An 11,849-nucleotide genomic window follows, 5' to 3' on the forward strand; every position below is an offset into this window, starting at 1 on the left:
CCTGCAACTGAGTCAGCAATGAGCAGCGACAGCTCATCCTGAGCTAATCCTCCAACCTGAGCTCAAGGCCTTCTTTTCTCTGCTTCTCCAGTGAGCTCACAGCAGTGTTTGTAGAGAGCCCAAGGAGCCCCACCCAGTCTCTCTGCTGTTCCTTGTTCTTTCCTAAGCCCTCGATGTTTTTCATTATCCCCATCTTTCATAAATGTTCCCTCAAAATCTCTGAACTCCTGTTGTGATATCTTTTCTGCATGAAGTCAAGAACTCAAACACTATAGGCCAAGCTGAGGCAGACCGGCTCCAGGCACGCTCCTGTTCCCTAAAAGTTATGCCTGGGACATCCTGAGTAAAGACAGAACAAGGCATGATTTTGCTTACAACACTTGGAAGAAAATGTGATGTCCCACAATCATTTTGTTGTTGTTGAGTCAAATCAATCTTAACACTGTTCATTTTTTCAAATGTCTTTATTGATGTTTTAGAGAGAAAGGGAGAAGAAGAAACATCAATGATGAGAGAGAATCATTGGCCAGCTGCCTCCAGCATTCTACCCACTGGGATGGAGCCCCCAACATGTGTATGTGCCTTGACCTGGAATTGAACCAGCGATATGTTGGTTGATGGGTACACGCCCAACCACTGAGCCCCACCGGCTGTGCACACTATTTTTTACTAGTGGCCTGGTACATAAAATTCGTGCACATTAAAAGGGAATTAATTAGAGGAAATATTTTAATATTGCTATTTGCCCTTTCTCTATAACAGAAATGTCAGAGATGAAAGAAAATTAGTAAAATGTATATGAAAATCTTCCTCCTGTCAGAGTCTGGGATGCGTTGCGGAACCCATAGTCAAGGACCCACCCACCCACCTGCGCCTTGAAATCATGAGAGACACAGACCCGGCCGGCCCCACCTCCATTGGTCAAGATCCAGAGGCGGCCAGCCCCACCCCTGTCAAGCCCCGCTGGACGGGGGCACAGCCTCAGGTCCCCGGGCACCCACTGGACAGGGGCACAGCCTCAGTTCCCCCTGCGCACCCTCAGGTCCCCCAGCCTGGTGCTGTGGCGGGGGCTGTAGCCTCAGGTCCCTCTGCCCAGCACCAGGGCAGGGGTCACGGCCTGAGGTCCCCTGGCCCAACGCTGGGATGGGAGGCTCGACCTGCGGTTTCCAGGCCGGGGCCAGATCAGGGAGTGCCCTTTCAGGTCCCCCGTCAAGCCTCACCAGGCGGGGCCATGGGCTGAGGTACCCCATCAAGCTCTGCCAGGCCGGGGGCATGGCCTCAGGTCCCTGGCCCGGCACAGGGGCGGGAGGTGTGGCCTGAGAGCCCCTGTCAAGCCCTGCTGGGTGAGGGGCATGGCCTGAGTTCCCCTGTCAAGCCCCACTGGGCAGGGGGCATGGCCTCAGGCCCCCTGCTGCATGCCAGGCAGGGGGCGCAGCCTCAGGTCCCCCAGTGCACCCTCAGGTCCCCTTGCATGGTACTGTGGCTGGGGTCCCAGCCTCAGGTCCCCTTGCCCAGCATCGGGGCAGGGGTCGTGTCCTGAGGTCCCCTGGCCTGATGCTGTGGTGTGGGGTGTGTCCTGAGTTCCCCTGTCAAACCCCGCCAGACGGGGGACATGGCCTCAGGTCCCTCGGCCCACCCTCAGGTTCCCTGGCCTGGTGCCATGGCAGGGGGCATGGCCTCAGGTCCCCCGGCCCAGCACCTGAGATCCACCGGTCCAACACTGGGCCGGGGGTGTGGCCTGAGGTCCCCTGTCAAGCCACGCCGGGGTGGGGGGGACACAGCCTCAGGTCCCCTGGCCCGGCGCCAGGGCAAGGGGTGTGGCCTCAGGTTTCCTGGCCAAGAGCCAGGGCCTGGGTGCAGCCTGAGGCCCCCTGTCAAGGCCCGCCAGGCAGGGGGGCACAACCTGAGGTCCCCTGCCCTAGCCCAGCACCATGAAGCCTCAGGATTCTGCTGATAGCTAGTTAAGGCTCCTTACGTGAACTCAGCCTCCACTGTGGGTGCAGCCATCTTATGTTACAGAAAGCCCGCCTCCGCTGTGGACACAGCAATATTGTGTTATAGAAACAACCCCCCTCCGCTATGTGCACTGCCATATTTGTGACGGTGTGATGGTCAATTTGCATACTGTCTCTTTATTGGATAGTGTTGTTGACTCTATTAGAGATGTTTGTAGTTTCCCCCATACTTCTCCCCCCACTTTTCTCCCTCTACCCTGCACCCTCTGCTTCTAGTCCCTCACCACATTATTGTCTATGTCCATGGCCTATGCATATATGTATATACTTTGTTTGAAATATTTTTGTTTATTTTAGAAAGTGGAAGAGAGAGGGAGAATTAAAAACAGCAATGATGAGAGAGAATTGCTGATTAGTTGCCTCCTGCATGACTCCACCCCCACACTGGTAATTGAGCCTGCAACCCATGTATGTGCCCTGACTAGGAAAGAACCAGTATCACATGACCTCATCATTTGTGGAATATAAGAACAGCATAAATTGATGAACAAAAATAGATTCAGGGACATAGAAGCATCGAACAGACCAACAAACTTCAAAGGGAAGGCAGGGATTTAGGGAGTGGGTAAGAGATCAATCAAAGGACTTGTATGCATGTATATAAGCAGCACACATGTACGCAGACACTAGGGAGGTGAGGGCATGTGCTGGGGAGTGGGGGTGACCAGCGAAAAGCCAATGGAGGAAAGAGGAGACATATGTAATACTACATACAATACTTTAAACAATAAAGAATTTAAAAATGAAAAGAACCATGACCTCCTGGTTCATAGGAAGAGGCTCAACCACTGAGCTACATCAGCTTCATTATTTTAACATTTACAAAAATACATGTAATTTTTATTGTTGATAGTATTATCTATGTCTCCCATGTCCCCCTCTGTATATATTCTTGGTGGATCTGTTGCATTCCTCCCACCTCCTTCCCCTCAGAGATCTGTTGGTCTGCCCCAGTCAGCCAGGCCTCTGGTCCCATCAGGTCCCTCCCCAGGAGTCACTTCCTGTGTCACATCTTTATTCACCCAAGTCATTGGCTGGGATGCCAGTACTGTCCTGGGCGGTTGAGAAAACTACATTACCCAGAAGGAACTGCACTCCTGTGGGCGGTGCTAAAGGGCATTTTGGTGTCTGCGCATCCGGTTAGGGCGGGACTTCCTGCTTCCTCCTCGCAGTGGTCATTTTAACCTCTTAGGTCTGTTCACAGAGTCACAGGCTTCAGGGCGCTGGTCGGGAGCAGGAGGAGGCCTGGGGGGCAGCTGCCTGCGGTGCGGGGTGTGTCTGAGGCTCCTTGAGCCCCAACAGACCGAGATCGGGTCTCCGTGCCTCCCGGACTCCTCTCTGCTCACAGCGTTCCCGCAGCCTGACCCCACTTCACCCTCCAGCCTGGGGACCCGCGCCTCTCAGGTCCTGCCGCCCAGGTCCCAGCGTTCAGAATGGTGAGTCCCTCGTGGTGACACATGGGTGATGGGGGAAAAGGGTGGAAGGCTGCAGTGCCACCTTGTAAGGACGTGATGGTGCGACTGAGCTGGGAGGATTCGGAAACCCGGGCCTGTTTGGGTCTAAAGGCAACAAAGATGAGGTGTGGTTTTGTGTGAGTTTTACTTTCACTCTCAGAACGCTGGGGCCATAGATGGTTGTGAAAGAAAGAGGGACATTCTCTGGGGTAAGGGTCTAACTTTTCCTAACATTGCTCAGAGGAAGAACAGACTAGAAGACAGAGGACAGCAGCTGTGGACAGGAAGGGGAATCCTGTAAATGGTAAGGGAACTGGCAAGAGTGAGCACTGAGGACTGAGCCCTGAGATCATACAGGATCTGGAGGGCACCTGGCCTCTGGGCTGGGCAAGGTACTGAGCAGCCTGAGCCATAGAGCCTGGTGGCTGCCAGGCTCCCAACAGACCCTTTTCTTTCCACAAATTCCTGCAAATGCAGAATCGTTAGGTGTATGGGTTTGTGGAGCTTATTTGAGGGCCTCACACACTTGTGGCCTCTGAGATAGGAGAGTCCTGGGACTGTCAGTTGCTCGTATCCCTTGGACCTGGGCACTTTGAACAGACACTGAGCCCAGATCCTAAGGCCAGGAGTAGGGCTACATGAGGTGGACCTTGTTTTTGGCCACCAGTGTGATGAGTGCGAGGTCCTCCAGACATAGGGTCCAGAATGTGCCAAGGCTTGGAGTAAAGAGGGAGCTGAGTCAGGAAAGTGCACATATGTATTTTAAAGTACATCTATATTTTTACTGATTTATATTTAGAAAGCAAGGGGGAGGGAGAGAGACAGAAAAACAGTGATGAGCAAAAAAAGGGATTAGTTGCCACCTGCACAATCTCCACTGTGGATCCAGCCCACAACCCAGGCATGTGACCTCACCTGTGCATGAGTCTGTGCTCAACCAACTGAGACACATCATCCAGGACTGTAGATCACTTTAATATAGGAAATCACGGTCAGGTTGGTAAATTGTAAGAATTCCTTCTTTTTTAGTGCAGCGTAGTATTCCATTGTGTAGATGTACCACAGTTTTTAATCCACTCATCTGCTGATGGCACTTAGGCTGTTTCCAAATCTCAGCTATGGTGAATTGTGCTGCTATGAACATAGCGTGCACATATCCTTTCTGATTGGTGTTTCTAGTTTCTTGGGATAGATTCCTAGGAGTGGGATCACTGGGTCAAATGGGAGTTCCATTTTTAGTTTTTTGAGGAAGCTCCATACTGTTCTCCACCAGTTTTTTGAGGAAGCTCCATACTGTTCTCCACCAGTATGGAGCTTCCTCAAAAAACTGAAAATGAAACTCCCATTTGACCCAGTAATCCAGTCTGCATTCCCACCAGCAGTGCACGAGGGTTCCTTTTTCTCAGAATCCTCGCCAGCACTTGTCGTTCGTTGATTTGTTGATGATTGCCATTCTGACAGGTGTGAGATGGTACCGCATGGTCGTTTTGATTTGCATCTCTCGGATAATTAGTGACTTTGAGCATGTTTTCATAAGTCTCTTGGCCTCCCTTCTGTCTTCTTTTGAAAAGTATCTATTTAGGTCCGTTGCCCACTTTTTTATTGGATCGTTTATCTTCCTTTCGTTATGGTGTATGAGTTTCCTGTAAATGTTGGAGATTGAACCTTTATCGATGACAACACTGGCAAATATGTTCTCCCATACAGTGGGCTTTCTTCTTGTTTTGTTGATGGTTTCTTTTGCTGTGAAAAAGCTTTTTATTTTGATGTAGTCCCATTTGTTTATTTTCTCATTAGTTTCCATTGCCCTAGGAGCGGTATCGGTGAAGAAATTGCTTCGGCATATTTCTGAGATTTCGCTGCCTGTGGATTCCTCTAGTATTTTTATGGTTTCCTGTCTTATGTTTAAGTCCTTGATCCATTTTGAGTTTATTTTTCTGTATGGTGTAAGTTGGTGGTCTAATTTCATGTTTTTGCATGTATCTGTCCAATTTCCCCAACACCATTTATTGAAGAGATTGTCTTGACGCCATTGTATGTTCATGCCTCCTTTGTCAAATATTAATTGAGCATAGTGGTTTGGGTCTATTTCTGGATTCTCTCTTCTATTCAATTGGTCTATATGTCTGTTCTTGTGCCTGTACCAGGCTGTTTTGAGGACAGTGGCTTTGTAATACAGCTTGAAAACTGGTATTGAGATCCCACCTACTTTGTTCTTCTTTCTCAGGATTGCTGCAGCTATTCAGCGTCTTTTTTTATTCCAGATGAATTTTTGGAGAGTTCTTTCTAGGTCTGTGAAATAGGCCATTGTTTTTTTAATGAGAGTGCATTGAATCTATAGATTGCTTTGGGTAGTATGGACATTTTAATGATGTTGATTCTACCAATCCATGAACACGGTATGTTCTTCCGTCTGTTTATGTCTTCCTCTATCTCTTTTTTCAGTGTCCTGTCGTTTTCCGTGTATAGGTCTTTTACCTCCTTAGTTAAGTTTATTCCTAGGTATCTTAATTTTTTTGGTGCGATGGTAAATGGGATTGCTTTTTTAGTCTCTCTTTCTGTATGTTCACTATTGGTGTATAGAAATGCCATAGATTTTTTGGTGTTAATTTTGTGTCCTGCTACATTGCCGAATTCAATTATTAAGTCTAATAATTTTTTGATGGAGTCTTTAGGGGTTTTTTTTATGTACAATATCATGTCCTCTGCAAATAAGGACAGCTTTACTTCTTCTTTTCCAATTTGGATGCCTTTTATATCTTCTTCTTGTCTAATCGCAATGGCTAATTCTTCCAGTACTATGTCGAACAGGAGTGGTGGGAGTGGGCATCCCTGTCTTGTTCCTGTTCTTAGGGGAAATGGTTTTAGTTTTTGCCCATTGAGTATGAAGTTGGCTGTGGGTTTGTCATATATGGCTTTTATTATGTTGAACTATACTTCTTCTATTCCCACCTTGCTGAGAGTTTTTATCAAGAAATGGTGTTGAATTTTGTCAAATGTTTTTTCTGCATCAATTGATATGGCTATGTGATTTTTATCTTTCACCTTGTTTATGTGATGTATCACGTTTATTGATTTGTGGATATTGTACCACCTTGCATCCCTGGGATAAACCCTACTTGGTCATGGTGTATGATCTTTCTGATGTACTGCTGGATCCGATTTGCTAGAATCTTGTTGAGGATTTTGGCATCTATGCTCATGTGGGATATTGGCCTGTAGTTCTCTTTCATTGTGTTGTCTTTATCCGGTTTTGGTGTTAGGGTGATGCTGGCTTCATAGAAGGAGCTTGGAAGTGTTCCTTCCTCTTGATTTTTTTGGGATAGTCTGAGTAGGATAGGTTTTAGTTCTTCCTTGAATGTTTGGTAAAACTTCCCTGTGAAGCCGTCTGGCCCCGGGCTTTTGTTTGCTGGAAGCTTTTTGATGACTGCTTCAATTTCTTCCATAGTTATTGGCCTATTGAGATTTTTAGATTCTTCCTGATTGAGTTTTGGAAGGTTGTATTTTTCTAGGAATATGTCCATTTCCTCCAGGTTGTCCAGTTTGTTGGAGTAGAGTTGTTCATAGTAATTTTTAACAATCCTTTGTATATCTGTTGGGTCTGTTGTTATTTCTCCTCTTTCATGTCTGATTTTGTTTATTTCGGTCCTCTCTCTTTGCTTCTTGGTGAGCCTGGCTAGTGGTTCATCAATCTTTTTATCCTTTCAAAGAACCAGCTCTTGGTTTTGTTGATCTCTGGTATTGTTTTTGTTGTTGTTGTTGTTGTTGTTGTTGTTCTTTATGTCGTTTATCTCCACTCTGATCTTTATGATTTCCTTCCTTCTGCTTACACTGGGCTTTTCTTGTTGCTCTCTTTCTAATTCTTTGAGTTGTAGCGTTAGGTAATTTATTACCATTGTTTCTTGTTTTTTTCAGTAGGCTTGTTGAGCTATGATCTTCCCTCTTAAGACTGCTTTCTCTGTGTCCCATAGCTTTTTGGATTGTTGTGTTTTAATTGTCGTTTGTTGCCATGACGTTTTTTTATTTTTTCTTTGATCTCTCTGGTTACCCAGTCATTGTTTAATAGCAAGCAATTTAGTCTCCAGGTGTTTGGTTTTTTTGGATTGTTTTTATTGTAGTTGATTTCCAGTTTTATGCCATTGTGATCTGAGAAGATGCTTGATATGATTTCTATCTTCTTGAATTTGAAGAGACATTGCCTGTGACCCAATATATGGTCTATCTCTGAAAATGACCCATGTGCACTTGAGAAGAATGTATATTCTGTGGCTTTGGTGTGAAATGTTCTGAAGATGTCAATTAATTCCATCTGATCAAGTGAGTCATTTAGGATTGATATTTCTTTGCTGATTTTTTGTTTAGAGGATTTGTCCAATGGTGCTAGTGGGGTACTAAAGTCTCCTACTATGATTGTTTTGCTGTCAGTCTCTCCCTTGATATCTTCCAGTAGTTTTTTCATGTATTTGGGAGCTCCTTTATTGGGTGCGTATATGTTTACCAGAGTTAGTTCTTCTTGTTGGATTGTTCCCTTCAGTGTTATGAAGTGGCCTTCCTTATCTCTTTTTATGTCCTCCACTTTGAGATCTAATTTGTCAGATGTAAGTATTGCTACCCCAGGTTTTTTGTTTTTTTCTTTTCATTTCCATTCGCCTGAAAAACCATTTTTCCATCCCTTCACCATCAGTCTGCGTCTTTTTTTTCTGAGGTGGGTGTCCTGAAGACAGTACATATATGGGTCATGTTTTCTTATCCACTCAACTACCCTATGTCTTTTGATTGGGGCATTTAATCCACTTATATTTAAAGTTATTATTGATTGATAGGTACTTGTTTGTCGCCATTTTTATTCTTTACCCCTGTGTTCCTTCTTTGCTTACTATTTCTTCTTTTTACAGCAGACCCTTTAGCATTTCTTGCATTGCTGGTTTGGTGGTAATAAACTTCCTTAGTCCTTTTTTGTCTGTGAAGCTCCTGATTTCACCCTCAATTTTGATTGATAGCCTTGCTGGGTACAGTATTCTTGGATTCAGACCCTTCCTTTGCATGACTTTGTATATTTCATTCCATTCCCTTCTGGCCTGATGTGTTTCTGTTGAGAAATCAGTTGCCAGTCTGATGGGGTTTCCTTTGTAGGTAACTTTCTGTCTTTCTCTGGCCGCTTTTAAGATTCTTACTTTCTTGTTGGTGTTTGCCAGTTTAATTACAATATCCCGTGGCACTGGTCTTTTGGGGCCCATTTTGTTTGGGACTCTGTGAGCTTCTTGGATTTGTGTGAGTTTTTTCTTCCCTATACAGGGAAGTTTTCTGTCATTATTTTTTCTAACAGGTTTTCCATTTCTTGCTCAGTTTCCTTTCCTTCTGGCACCCTTATTATGCGGATGTTGTTTCATTTCGTGTTGTCCTAAAGTTCCCTTAGGCTCTCCTCCTGTTTTTTTAATTTTTTTTTTCTAGATGCTGCTCTGCTTGGGTATTTTTTCCTACCTTGTCTTCTAGCTCACTGATGCGGTCCTCTGCTTCTTCTAGTCTACTGTTGATGCTTTCTATTGAGTTCTTTATAGCAGCTATGTCGTCTTTCATTTCTTCGTGGTTCTTCTTCATTTTCTCTTGGTTCTTACACATGTTATTGAATTTGTCTTCCATTCTTTTCAGCCACCTTATGACCATTTCTCTGAATTCTTTCTCTGACAGGTTGCTTGTCTCCATTTCGTTTACTTCCTTTTCTGATGATGCCTCCTTTTCTTTCATTTGCAGGGTGTTTCTTTTTCTCCCCATGATCTCTCTTCTCCGGGTGTGTGGTTATGTAGTTCTCTCTCTCTTGTGTTGATTTAAAGGCACAAAATACAACACAACAACACACAACGCACAAGGCACTGAACACAAATGTATTCACGATACTAATAACCGCAAATAAAGGTCAACACCAGAGAAAAGAGAATTAGGGGGAAAGAAAGAAAAAAAAAAGGATTGCAAAAATGAAATTGAGAAAAGGGAAAAAAAAAAGAGAGAAAAGAAAGAGAATAAAAAATAAGAGTGGAAAAAACTATTTATATGGGGAGAAAACTCCAAAAAAACAGCCACTAATCCCAACAAATGCAAGCAACAAATACCTAGAGATGAATGCAAACTACAAACAACAACTAATATCAAGTGAGGTGAGGAAAAACAGAAGCAAAAAAAACAAAACAAAAAGAAAAAGTGAAACATTCCCACAAACAAGCATAAAAACCCGAATATAATCAACAATCGAGCAAACAACAACAAAAGGACAGAGAGAAAAAAATTTGATAGAAGAGAGAGGTGTGTATGGACTTAGATTAGGGGATTGGAAATTAGATATATAAGTAGGATGAATTTTTAACGGGGTAAAAAGAAGGAATAGTGAAAATCTAAAGCGGGAATAGGGTAAGAGAAACAGGATAACAAAAGGGGAAAAGTGAGGAAGAGAGTGTTGGCATAAAGGTAAAGTTGAGATAGAGTAAAACGATGCTAAAGGAAAGATGAAAATATAATATAGAACACTAATCCCAAAATATAATAAAGAGAAAATAAAATGACACTTTAAGAAAATGTAAAATTGTAGTAGTAATAATACTTACTAAAAATAGAAATGTAATAATTAAAAAGGTAAAATCAAGTGAGGAAAAAAGAAAAAAGTAAAAGATGAAAAAATAAAAATGTGCAGTAGTGAAGGTCATTCACTTCCTCTACTGTTCTGTTTGGCATGCCTTTTTCCTAGTCAGGACAGTATCGAAGTTCCCTGCGTTCCACTGCTCCTCAGTGTTGTAAGCCACAGTCCTGTTTTTCAAGCAGGCAGTACTTCTTTGTTATACTCCTTTATTTGTGTTTACACAAGAGTCAATTTGTGATTCAACCCCTGGGTGGTAGTGTTTCTGGATTGACCTCCAGGTCTATGAGTCCTCTCTAGCTAGTGCTTAGATTTTGTTTTCCCTGTCGCACTTAATACTGGTTTGGGGGAATGGGCTGCCCCAGAGCTGCTTCTCTCATCATTATTCCCCGCTCTGATCCCCAGCTTCCACAAAAACAACTTCCCCCTGCAGTCTCTTAAAGTCCCCAATTGGGTGATCCTATGTTCTCGGCTTTAATCAAAAGCAAGGATTTAAGAGAAAAAAAGAAAAAAGAGCCAGAGTAAGTGTGCGAACTCGCGAATTTTACCCTTCAGCGCTGCGTGCAAGTCTGTGTAGTTTTTTTCTCCCTGGCTCTAAGCAGCCAGCACACTTTTAAAATTTTGAGGCTGCCCTTTTGCACCCAGTTCAGCTATGGGTTGCTTTTTAGAGTTCCCTTCTGTTAGCAGCCCTGCAGATCCTCTTCCACATATGCGGATCACTCTAGCCCCAATGGCTGCGGATTTTTGGGGGTGCAGACTTCCCTGGATCCTCTAGCTCCCACTGTGCGCGTTTCTCTCTCCTACCTGGATCACAGACCTCACGTTTACCTAGGCAAAATCTGACCTTTCCATGAGAAGGTGCAGAGCTCCTCCGAGTCCGCGTATTCACGCTGCTTGGGGTCTGGTATTCCTGGGTTCGCAGCTGTTCCCTGAGTGCTGTTGTTGTAGATTCCCGGGATTTTTAGACTTCCAATAACAGCCACTTTCCCCTTCAAGATGGTGCAGTCTCCGCATCAGAGCCGGTTGCTCCAAGAGGGATTTCAGCAGCAGTGGAGGCTGCACGGTCAGGGGTACCCTCTCTGGCAATCCCCAATAGTCCCTTGGAGTATAGATGTCCTTCAACTCACAAATAAACACTCCCCGTGCGACTAGACACTCCTTTCATTCTGTCACTCATGCACTATCTTGCAGTCTGTCTTCCTGTCGGCAAGCCATCTTCAACTCTGCCCTGCATTACCTTTGAAGTGTGCCTATGGGAATGAAGCTGTGTGAGAGAAGTGTTGGTTAAAGAACTATGAGCAGCAGATTGTGAAAAGTGATGGCCTCAGCACCTTGGGAATGGGGTCAGGCTGATGAAGTGTGATGCCCTGTTTTTGTTGTCTTAGAGGAAAAATCGGAGGGACTAAAAAGCTAATTTCTGACAAGAGCAGTGTGAAATCACTCACACTCTCTTTATGACCAACATCCCTCTCTAACCTATGTTCTTGACACCCACTGTATTGATAAGAGGCAGTGTGGTGTACATGGGAGGTCCAGATCTCAGGTATCTTCTATCTGCTCCTCTGCCTTAATTATTGTGGGAAGAAAAATATCAGCAGGAAAATAAGAAGACAGTGGCTCTCATGGATGAAGCCCTGGTATTTTCACAGATGTGAAGAGTGGAAAGAGCAGATGGGTGTGGAGGGTGGGGAGTATGACAGACTTAGAATGTTATGAGTGAATCTGATCATGGGCTTTACTGTCCCCATTATGACA

Source organism: Plecotus auritus, assembly GCF_963455305.1.
Source record: "Plecotus auritus genome assembly, chromosome: 15".
Classification (NCBI taxonomy): Eukaryota; Metazoa; Chordata; class Mammalia; order Chiroptera; family Vespertilionidae; genus Plecotus; species Plecotus auritus.